The following is a 12,768-nucleotide window of genomic DNA, read 5'->3' on the forward strand; positions in this document are numbered from 1 at the left end:
GAAATGAGACACTTAAAGTAGTAAAGGAGTTTTGCTATTTGGGGAGAAAAATAGATGATGATGGTCAAAGTAGAGAGGATATAAAATGTAGACTGGCAATGGCAAGGAAAGCGTTTCTGAAGAAGAAAAATTTGTTAACATCGAGTATAGATTTAAATGTCAGGAAGTCGTTTCTGAAAGTATTTGTATGGAGTGTGGCCATGTATGCAAGCGAAACATGGACGATAAATGGTTTGGACAGGAAGAGAGTAGAAGCTTTCGAAATGTGGTTCTACAGAAGAATGCTGAGAATTTGATGGGTGGATTATATAACTAATGAGGAGGTATTGAATAGAATTGGGGAGAAGAGAAGTTTGTGGCACAACTTTACCAGAAGAAGGGATCGGTTGGTAGGACATGTTCTGAGACATCGAGGGATCACCAATTTAGTACTGGAGGGCAGGGTGAAGGGTAAAAATCGTAAAGGGAGACCAAGAGATGAATACACTAAGCAGGTCCGGAAGGATGTAGGCTGCAGTACGTACTGGGAGATGAAGAAGCTTGCACAGAATTGAGCAGCATGGAGAACTGCATCAAACCAGTCTCAGGACTGAAGACCACAACAACAAATCAGTTGTGTTTAATTAGATTTACTTCCCACGTCAGAAATACTGTGGCGCCTACACACTTTGTTCAAATATAGAAAAAGAAGGCACACCATTAAATGCTGAATGGGCATTACGTTACTTTTCGCATGGTTTGAAGGCCATGAAAAATGCTTAGTCTGCCATGGCACTGTTACGAGCTGGAGAAACATTTATTGGAAGAACATTACAAAACCAGCCACAGAGACGATATGATGCAGTTGTCTTCTGATGAAGCCATAAGGATGACATGATGAAGTTCGTTCTGACAAACGAAAGTGAATACTACATCTACATGACTACTCTGCAATTCACATTTAAGTGCTTGGCAGAGGCTTCATCGAACCACAATCATACTATCTCTCTACTATTCCACTCCCGAACAGCGAGCGGGAAAAGCGAGCACCTAAACCTTTCTGTTTGAGCTCTGATTTCTCTTATTTTATTTTGATGATCATTCCTACCTATGTAGGTTGGGCTCAACAAAATATTTTCGCATTCGGAAGAGAAAGTTGGTGACTGAAATTTCGTAAAAAGGTCTCGCCGCGACAAAAAACGTCTATGCTGTAATGACTTCCATCCCAACTCGTGTATCATATCTGCCACACTCTCTCCCCTATAACGTGATAATACAAAACGAGCTGCCCTTTTTTGCACCCTTTCGATGTCCTCCGTCAGTCCCACCTGGTAAGGATCCCACACCGCGCAGCAATATTCCAACAGAGGACGAACGAGTGTAGTGTAAGATGTCTCTTTAGTGGACTTGTTGCATCTTCTAAGTGTCCTGCCAATGAAATGCAACCTTTGGCTCGCCTTCCCGACAATATTATCTATGTGGTCCTTCCAACTGAAGTTGTTCGTAATTTTAACACCCAGGTACTTAGTTGAATTGACAGCCTTGAGAATTGTACTATTTATCGAGTAATCGAATTCCAACGGATTTCTTTTGGAACTCAAGTGGATCACCTCACACTTTTCGTTATTTAGCGTCAACTGCCACCTGACACACCATACAGCAATCTTTTCTAAATCGCTTTGCAACTGATACTGGTCTTCGGATGGCCTTACTGAACTTAAGGCGGCCATTAGGAAAAAAACTAAGTTAAAGGTATGTAAAGTAGCGAGAAAATCTATTATGGTCGACATCAGAAATTACGTGATTTCATGAATACTTTTAATGCAAGGGGAGGATAATTTCGCAACAGATGTGGCGGGCGGTATTGATGCTATCAAACAGAACTTAATCCTGATAAAAAGTCAGCTTCAAGTTCTTGACATGACACCTTTTCCAGAACTCAAGGCAGTTACTTTCTGGACCAGACATGACTGACTACCTTTCAATATTTGAAACATTTCAGTATGAGTTACTCGTACAGGTCCCAAAACTTTGCACACTGAAGACTCGTTTCGATTTATTTGTCACGTTGTTCTCGCTTTTGGTAACCGATTTACCTCCTCATTACCCACAGCTTGAGCCAATCGGTGTAGAGTGTAGCACCCGGCTAAGTGACCTGCTTGTCCAGTCCGAGAATTTACAAGGTCTTACAAAATGTTATCCCAACAGCACTATCCCGGACTACAAAGACAAGTCTCTAAAGTTATTTCATTGTTTGTCTCAAATTATGTTCAAAAATGGTTCAAATGGCTCTGAGCACTATGGGACTTAACTTCTGCGGTCATCAGTGCTCTAGAACTTAGAACTACTTAAACCTAACTAACGTAAGGACATCACACACATCCATGCCCGAGGCAGGATTTGAACCTGCGACCGTAGCGGTCGCGCGGTTCCAGATTGTAGCGCCTAGAACCACTCGGCCACTCCGGCCGGCTCAAATTATGCATTTTTCTCTGGAAAGAAATTGAGAAAGTGTCGCCAAAGTTGAGGTTTAACAGATGTTAATCAGCAAAAGACCATGTGTTTTTGTTACGAACCATAATTCCAGATACATTACACATTCCAAAATGTAATGTATATAAATTTACAAATTACACAACTTAATGTTATAGCAAATGCCTGTATGTTAAGTTTTTTATAGTTTTGTCCATTGTATTACTTCTGTCTAGCGCATTTATTCAATTAAGTTTGTAATGTTATTGTTTTGGCGGAAAAATAAAAAGTTGAAAATAAACGTTAGTGATAAAGTTGTTGTTATGAAAATGTGCCTCTTAGAAGTAGTCACACTGTGTTGCACACAGGTCTTACTAAAGCCTGGTTTACACGACGACACTAGGTTCCAGGCAACTACGCTACCAGCCACTGCGCATGCGCACCGCCCGCTTGCGCAACTCGTCGCTGAAACTAAACACTTTCGTCGTGTTCCAACTTCGGCGACACTAGTTGCATGAGTTTTGAGGTTACGTGTGGTCGTAGAGTGAAGACAAACTGAAATATGAAGTGGGGAACAGAGAATAACGTTCGCTTTTTGGATATCTATGCTTTGCACACGTGTTTGTGGAATTCAATGATGCTGATTACAAAAATAAGCAACATATTGCTGCCGCTGAGACCGTCATGTGCGATCATAACATAGATGGTTTGACAATATCTGAGCTGCAGGGCAAAATTTACTGAGTTAGGAGCACATATACAACTGAATTAACAAAAAATACAAGCAAGTGTAATTCTAGCTGTGGCTCTAATCTACAAGACTATAATCCCATAGTTCGAGTTGGCCAACTCCTTGTTAAAGAATATTGTTGACAGGAGGGAAGGCTATACAGATTCAAGAAGCTGCATTCTTTATTCAGTTCATCTATTTAAAACGTCGCTGCACTGCTCCCCATTCACATATGTTAGAGTTTTGAAATATTCCCACTGTACAGATCTATCTTCAAGAGAGTAGTTTGCAAACCATTCTCTTCTTAATGCGGCCTGCTTCAACAATTATTGTTGCTAATGTTAATAATTATTACTGCTAATGTTAATAATTATTGGTGTTAATGAAACAGCGTCATCACCAACTAAAACCGTATCTTATAGCATGCCGAGTGTTCTTGATTGTAATGCACGCAACAAGGGATCACAAATTTAGCAGTGGAGGGCAGCGTGGAGGGTAAAAATCGTAGGAGACCAAGAGATGAATACACTAAGCAGATTCAGAAGCATGTGGGTTGCAGTAAGTACTGGGAGATGAAGAAGCTTGCACAGGATAGAGTAGCATGGAGAGCTGCATCAAACCAGTCTCAGGACTGAAGACCACAACAACAACAACATTACCAACGTACTTCTTCAGTCAGTATGACTAGTCGAATTTAATAGCACGAGTGACTCTAATCAGTTTCATACCCATACTGAAACATTGCTGGAGGTTTTCATAATGCAGTGTATTTGTTCTCTTATCGAACACTTTCGATGCACTAGAGTGCTCTAGACGTAATGGCAAATCGCTGCGCATATCAAGCAAACTCTTAGAATACGCCAAGTCTGCCCTAATACATATTCTACATCAGGTGAGTTATTTACGAGAAAGCCATCGAAACCCTCCAGTAAGCAGAGACTGCTGTGTAGCATCTCCGCATAAGTTGTTCGCGTCGAGGTATACGATATAGCTTGAATCGCCAGTTGTTTCATTGAACATCTCGCCGATTCGAGGGTTCTGCATACCTATGGAAACATTGGCAAAGGCCGCTGAGAACCTCGCTCTCAAAAGAAACAGCAGCATGTTCTTGTATTCCCTCCGATGATCTCTGCATTGCCGTCTGTCAAGAGGCGGTGTCCCTTTGGCATCGTCAATGGTCCTCTCTTCACGGGAATAAGCTCCGGCTCATTAAGCCCCTCCCAGCGCCTTGGACGACCTCCTCTCGGCCCTCACGCCGGGAGGAGATTATTTTAACTCGGCTGCGTATTGGGCACTGCCTTTTTAGCCATCGTCATTTGCTAAGTCGAGCTACCCCACCACTTTGTACACATTGCGCCCAAAATTTTAACTGTCCGCCATTCCCTGATGGAATGCCCTTTTTTTTAACCGTTTACGTTCCACCTTGGGTTTTCCGCCTGATTTACCAGCCGTTTTAGCGAATGAAGCACGGGCTGTCGACTGCGTTTTACTTTTTATCCGCCGAAGCAATACGGAGAAGGCCATTTAATTTTTACTTTTGGACCTCCGTGTCTTCTTTCTCCCTTTCACCACGTGCCTATTTTTAGCTGTCTCCTATTACGTCAACTGAGACTGACATATAGTCGCTTTTTAACTCATCTCTATCTTCGTGTCCTACAGTTCTGGCTTGGGCACGTATGACCCCAGTTGCTTTTGCGCCCTGAAGCTAAACAAAACAAACAAAACAATGTCAACTTCGCTTAAGAGTTTTATGTTGAGATGAGAGCTTTTGCGCATTGTGTCCCACGGAAGCCATGGCATGACGTAGTAGATAACTTCAATAGTTTTCAAATAGTCAGTGACACATTCTGAATGGCTACACAGTAACATAGTGGGTGCAGTTTGCTCGTTGAGCGGAGAAGCTACATTCTCCCCAATTCACATTTGACCAAAGAAATTTCCGACTTTTGCTTCATTTGGGCATTGAACTAACTCAATGGCGACAGAAGAAAACTTGTGCCAGACCATGATTCGAACCCTCTTTATGTGAGCTGTCGCACCTATCCGGCCACGTGTCCCGTCCGGCCCAAATTTGCCATACGCCGCTCTCTACGGAGTAGTGTCCCCTGGCCATTAGGGTACGCGGGAGCAAAGGTGCGCACTTAAGACTTCCCTATTTTTCCCTTCCGCTTTTCTGGTTACATGACAATAAAAATTGTATACCATACACCTAAAATCGTATTTTACACGATACCATAAGTCCAAGATTACTTATCCTCTGCCGTCCGTAGGTATCATATCTGACATCTCTTGTCTTAACATTTTTTCACTTGTTTTTCGACCGCTCTAGCGAGAGCGGCTGCCGGTATCACAGAGTATTCATTCAGCGCATTCTGTTCGTCATTTGTTTAAACTTCTTCACGCCATCAACAGGTGGCAGCTGCAGCTGGAAAGGGCACCATGTCGGGAACCAAAAAAGGTAAATATTCTTATCTTTTGCAATTTCACACACATTTAGAAGCATATTTATATTCGCAAATGGTTTATTTATCCCGTAAATAAATACCTCTACCGAGAAACTACTCTTCATGAACAAAATGTTCTACTCAATTGCAATTATCATCCCTGATACCTCGGGACTCTATTATTATAAATCTGCTGTCACTGTTTACTTGGTTATAGTGGCGCGTGTGTTTGTTTCTTCAGTTTTTGCTAAATGTCTTCTGTTTGCTGTCATTATCCTGTATTAAATTACGTGTTTCCCTTACATGTTAATGTATTGGGTATTTATTGTATTACTTTAATGAAAATAATGAACCCCATTTTCCCTGCTGTAGGGCTAACTGATGAAGAAATAGCGGAAATTTTGGCAGTGGAAGATCCAAATATTTGTGAATTTTAGCTGTCTGAAGAAAAGATGAGCTTGATATAGTTGACAGACCACAAACTCCAGCAGCTGATGAGTCATCATCAGAATCAGATGACGATGGGTTACCTTTGAGTAAGATCCAACACAGAGATGCAAAATGGAGACACACGACAGATTAAGCAGTTGCTAGATACAAATCTGTATGGCATATTTGACGTATAGTTTGCAAAGATTTACGTTATTTTACTTTAATTTCTACGTTTAATCCAGAATTGGCAACACCTGAAATTCCAAATGCCAACGGCCTTGCCGCGGTGGTAACACCGGTTCCCGTTAGATCACCGAAATTAAGCGCTGTCGGGCTGGGCTAGCACTTGGATGGGTGACCATCCGGTCTGCCGAGCGCTGTTGGCAAGCGGGCTGCACCCAGATCTTGTGAGGCAACCTGAGGAGCTACTTGATTGAGAAGTAGCGGCTCCGGTCTCGGAAACTGACACACGGCCGGGAGAGCGGTGTGCTGACCACGTGCCCCTTCATACCCGCATCCAGTGACGCCTGTGGACTGAGGATGACACGGGGCCCGGTCGGTACCTTTGGGCCTTCTTGGCCTATTGAGAGGAGTTAAGTTTTTTAGTTTCGTTTTAGAAATTTCACCTGTGAAGTCACCATTTGAGTATTTCTCGCAAAATATTGACCAAACATTGTTTGATGATATGGCTTGTTATATAAACTTACGTCATGTTACACTAACAGGAAAGTTAATGGACTGTAGTGAAGCAGAATTAAGAAAGTTTTTTTTAGGTGGGGGGTGTGGTTAGTATCCTGATTGCATTACTGGGGTTCCCTAGATTGAGAATGTGTTGGGAAAGGTGAACACGTTCTCCACTGATTGCTTATACAATTAGCAGGGACAGGTTTTACCTGATAAGAAATAATCTGAAACTGGCTATTTATAATGCTCTATTAGGGGAAACCAAACCAAGAGATAGTTATTGAAAGATACGACCACTCCTCGACAGACTAAGAAATGTATTTCGAAATCATCCCCGACCAACTCATGCATGAATAGATGATACCCTTTACAGGTCAAGTAAGAACAAGACAGGACGTTAGGAATAAATTTCACCCAATTGGCTTGAAGAACTTTGTACTAGCTACATCCAACGGTATATCACTCGACTTTTTGCTATACCGAGGAAAGGGTAAACATATCACGTCTGGAAAAATTCCAGTACCTGACAACCTTGATATTGGAGGGCGCGGTGTTCTAAAGCTTTCAGACTCCTTGCCACCTGGGTCACTTATATACGTTGATAGATACTTACTTCACATCAGTCCCCTTACTAGACAGTCTCCTAGCTCAAGGGCCAATCTTAGCAACTGGGATTATCATGGCTAATCGTCTTCCAAAAGCTGTAAATTTCAAGAGAGATTTAGATTTAAAAAAGGAGGGCAGAAGTTCTTTTGATCAGGATGTAAGGAGTGATGAAAAAATAGCCGCAATGAAATGGTTTGACAATAAACCTATTTACGTTGCATCTTCTGCTTTTGGTGTTCATTCCACTGTCCAAATTCAACGCTGGTCAAAGAAAGATAAGGTTTATGTCCAAATTCATAGACCAAATGCAGTTACGAAATATAAAAAATATGTGGGTGGTGTGGACTTCCTGGATAGGGTAGTGGGAAAATACGCAATGAGAAGCAGAACTAACAAATGGACAGTATGTGTGATCCACCACTACATAGGTTTTGCTGTTGCAGCAGCTTGGCTAGAATATAAGCAACGCAAAGTAATAAATTTATGAGAAAACACATATTATTTTCTATGGTGTGTCAGAACATGAGCAAAGATCAGACTCGAGCAATGATGATGATGATGATGATGACGAGGGTGATGATGATGATGAAGGCCCACCAGCAAAACGGGCAAGAACACCAAAAGCTTTACCTCCTTTGCCATTCAGGGTGTCAAATGCTAAACACATGCCTCAGATGTCAATAAAATTCTTCTGGGTTAGAGACCGCATTGTCATTTATAAAATTCCAACGTTTCGGCGTCTGTTGCAAGACGCCTTCCTCAGGGTGTGTTGCTAACTGCTGAATGAGCGCAAGTGTGGGTACATATATACTATGGAAGAGTGTTGTGATTGGATGTGAGGGTGAGGAGGAAGGGCACTAGGAGTTAATTTTATTGGCGTTTGCATTGCGTCTTGTTATTGGCGGAAATAGGCGTTTTCCATTGGAGTTTCCTTTACTGCCTGCCATTGGTGGAAATCGGCGAATAGGAGACTTAGCGGCGACTGCAGCATAGCGTTGTTTACTAACTGCCTAGTATCGACTAGGCCGCGTCAGCGCTCTGTGTACCATCCTCCGCTGTGGCCTATCGCACGCCTGTTGCTTTGCGCGAGCTGTCCTTCCGCAAAGCTGTCACAGCAGCCTACGGTTACATTTAACGCACCTGCATGGGCAGGAGATTTACGCAAACATCAGGCAGCTCGAATCACTGAGGCTGAAAAGAGGTAAACTGCTGAATGATCTTGCGTTCCTGAAGAGATGTAGGGATGCCAATGTAGTACCAACATTTTTACGGCTGACGTCCCACATAAAATCGTACAAGGCCAGGAATATCTGTGCACAGGCCAGCAAAGCTTTATTGCGGGAAAGGATCCGTCACATTCGTGGTAGCCTCGACGTGAACAACATAAAACTGTGTGAACTGCACCTCTTTCTGAGTGGGAAACTGGATGAGGAAGACTGGCACAAGGTCGACAGGTTAACCTTCCAGCAAGCTGCCAGATCAAGTGAATGTACCACCAGTCGACAGGTGACGAAGTTCGACAAATTGCAACGGAAAACAAGAGATGAAGGACCAGTTTTGGATACGCGACGAACAGTGGTGAACCTCTCCAGCCACACCTTGAGCGATGCAGCCACAAAAGTTTTGGCGAAAGGGATGAACTATGCAATCGCACCAAAACTAGTACCGAAAGAAGACATTATCGAATCAGTGGAGGCCTCGGTACGCCATCTACCACAACCAGAAGCAGAGAAGATCCGACAAGAAACAGTACGAGTCTTGGCTCACGCAAAGCCTCCGAATCAAAACATCAGTAAAGAGGAACGTCAGGCCATCAAGGAGCTGAAGAACAACTCCCAGATTGTGATAATACAGGCGGATAAGGGAAATGCCACCGTAGTGTTGGACACAGTAGATTACGATAAGCGGATGGAGGATCTTTTGAAGGAACCCATTTACCATAAACTTAAGGGGGATCCGACGGTCAAGATAGTGAAATCGACGCAAGCGCTGCTGAAGCAAACCAGGATGAATTTTGACACGACCCATAGACTCATTCCACAGGTGGCACAGGCACCAAGAATATATGGGGTACCAAAGATCCACAAAGAAGCCTTCCCTTTACGGCCGATAGTGAGTAGTATCAACTCGCCGACCTACAAATTAGCGAAAGAATTGGCTCCGAAGCTTAGACGTTTAGTGAGACATACAGATGCATACGTCAAGGACTCCACCCATTTTATAGCACTTTTGAAAGAGAAGCGTGTCTCTGATACGGATTTGATGGTCAGTTTTGACGTGAAATCTTTGTTCACGAATGTACCCGTGACGGACACCATGAACATCTTAGAGGAACGCATGGCACCTGACATCAGCGAGCTAGTGCGCCACTGTTTGACGACCACCTATTTTAGGTGGAAAGGAGATTTTTACGAGCAGACGGACGGTGTTGCTATGGGTTCCCCTCTTTCGCCCGCTGCAGCAGATATTTTTATGCAAGCATTCGAAGAAACAGCACTCCAGTCCGCGCCATTACGCCCGGAATGCTGGCTACGATACGTGGATGACACATTTGTTATCTGGCCACACGGAGAAGAAGAGCTTCAGAACTTCCACGAACATCTTAACCAGCAGCACAGCAAAATTCATTTTACCATGGAGATTGAAAAGAACGGGGTATTGCCTTTTCTCGACGTAGAAGTTTATCGTAAGCCAGACGGGAAGCTTGGACACAGAGTTTACAGGAAGCCCACCAACACGGACAGGTACCTTCATGCATCCTCCCACCACCATCCTATGCAAAAGAATTCGGCCCTGCGAACTTTAACTAAGAGAGCCTACAGGATCAGCGATGAATACAACCTGCAAGCTGAACTGCGGAACCTCAGGACCATTTTTGGAGCTAATGGCTACGACATGAGGCTGATACACAAAACCATGGCGCCGAAGGAGGAGGGCAACAGGGAAATACAGAACGAAGCACAGAACACCGCCGTGCTACCGTATGTACAAGGGGTTACTGAACGTCTGGGCAAAATTCTCCGTCGGGCAGGTATTAAGCCGATTTTTCGTAGCAACAACAAAATAAAAGACATTCTGGGCTCGACAAAAGATACAATTGACAAGCTTCATGCCGCCGGAGTTTATGAAATCGAGTGTGAATGTGGACTGGTGTATGTAGGTGAGACTGGGCGTCCAATAAGCACGAGGCTAACTGAACATGAAAGATATATCCGCCTCAAACAATATAGCAAATCAGCGGTGTCAGAACATCATGAGCAGTGCAGGATGAACATCGAATTTCGAGAGGCCAGGGTACTGGCGAAACAGCCGTTTAGTTTGAGGAGGAAGATTAGAGAGGCTATAGAAATAGCCAAGCGACCCGATAATATGAACAGAGAAGACGGGTACAGACTTCCAGCGTCTTGGCTGCCTGCCGTGACAGCTTTGCGGAAGGACAGCTCGCGCAAAGCAACAGGCGTGCGGTAGGCCACAGCGGAGGATGGTACACAGAGCGCTGACGCGGCCTAGTCGATACTAGGCAGTTAGTAAACAACGCTATGCTGCAGTCGCCGCTAAGTCTCCTATTCGCCGATTTCCACCAATGGCAGGCAGTAAAGGAAACTCCAATGGAAAACGCCTATTTCCGCCAATAACAAGACGCAATGCAAACGCCAATAAAATTAACTCCTAGTGCCCTTCCTCCTCACCCTCACATCCAATCACAACACTCTTCCATAGTATATATGTACCCACACTTGCGCTCATTCAGCAGTTAGCAACACACCCTGAGGAAGGCGTCTTGCAACAGACGCCGAAACGTTGGAATTTTATAAATGACAATGCGGTCTCTAACCCAGAAGAATTTTATTGACATTGACAACGGCCGCGGAAGCCTACGGTTACATTTACATGCCTCAGATGATGAACAACATAGAGAGAAATAGATCAAAATGCAGGTTGAGTGTTGTAGAGGTCTAACGTTTGTACGATGCAGCACATGTCAAATGTTCCTGTGCTTTACGTCAGCAAGAAATTGTTTTGTTCTTTTTCACATGAAGTGAGTTTGACCTTATGTTACGTTTCTCACACAAAAACAGGATTATTTTATATGTTAAGAATAATTTTGTTGTAACACTCATATATATTACTTTGTATTAACATAGACTGCAGGTATCACGTATGATATCATCTGAAAAATATATGTAAAAATGAAAATAAAATTTTTCTCTGTATTTTTTACTTATTTGTGCCCTTATCGCTTGTGAATATCAGTTTCGATAAAATCAGACTTCGGACCAACCTTCAGTACTCTAGAGGTTAAATGATGTAATAAAGCTATATTTAAAGATATTAAAAGAAGAAGATGTTAAAAGAAAATGGATCTTCGCCCCAGGCCTAGAGTAAACATCCTACAGTTATGGGGCAAAATTCCACACAAAGAAAATTGTCATTGTCTCTATCATGCTGATCGTATTAAACATCAAAACATCACACTAACATAACCCTAATTTAAATGCAAAACCCTTTAACACACGGAAACACATTACATTATTATTATTATTTGGCCTTTTCTTGGCACACTTATTTGCAGTTTTCCCGATACGGTCTGTATTCCTGTTTTGTCTTCGTTATGGATTCGATGGGGCGGAAAATTACATTTAGATTGTAAAGTTTCAAAGTCGCCGAAAAAGTTTTATTTTTGCTTTATTGCATCCCGTTATCCTCCCGATATTGATTTTCTCCTGTTGCCTCAAACTTAAGTTATGACGAGCGATGATTGAGTGAGTCCAGTCTTCTCTTGCCACTCGGGTTTCTTTATTAAACGGGTGGTTCGCGCCATTACTTTCGACAAACTGATATGCTGAATATCGGAAGTGTTTAATCGTAAGGCCATAGCACATAGAATCCAGATTTACACAGTGCCCTGCCAATTCAGTTTCCTGACTCTGAAAACATCTTCTTGGAACGAAACGCAATGATGCCACGCCATACCCTGCTTTAAGTCTTTTGCGTAATGTGAATTCATTACATTCAAGCCTTTTAGCTGCATTTCTAATGTAAAATCCATTTTCTATTAGCTTCTTAGCCTCCTCTAACGTTTCAGAAGACGACGGCGTGGAGGACGTTTTTTTCTCTCGTATTTTCTGTAACATGAAGTTGAACTAACCTTATTCTGAACCACTCGACGTGAAACAGTAAACTATAAATTAAGGTACATTAAATATGTCAACTAAACTTATGGGTTCAGTACCAAAGCCGAAGAAAGAAAGGGCAAACGTTTTGAAGCAAAGTTACTCATGCGGACTATTTGCCTCTACTAGTTTGTAGGATCTTTGCCCCGAGGCGTTGGCTTCTGATCTGATATCAGCTGCCGTATATGGCAACTTGTTAAACTAACAAGTAAGTTTAAAGTGAGAGTTAGGTTATGTACGTATATGC

General features: G+C 42.8%; 1 pseudogene; it reads left to right on the forward strand.

The window, feature by feature from the left end:
* Nucleotides 1-6,325: 6,325 nt before the first annotated feature.
* On the forward strand, nt 6,326-6,443 carry LOC126268271 (5S ribosomal RNA; annotated as a pseudogene).
* The last annotated feature ends 6,325 nt before the right edge of the window (nt 6,444-12,768 follow it).

Source organism: Schistocerca gregaria, chromosome 4 (genome assembly GCF_023897955.1).
Source record: "Schistocerca gregaria isolate iqSchGreg1 chromosome 4, iqSchGreg1.2, whole genome shotgun sequence".
Taxonomy (NCBI): Eukaryota; Metazoa; Arthropoda; class Insecta; order Orthoptera; family Acrididae; genus Schistocerca; species Schistocerca gregaria.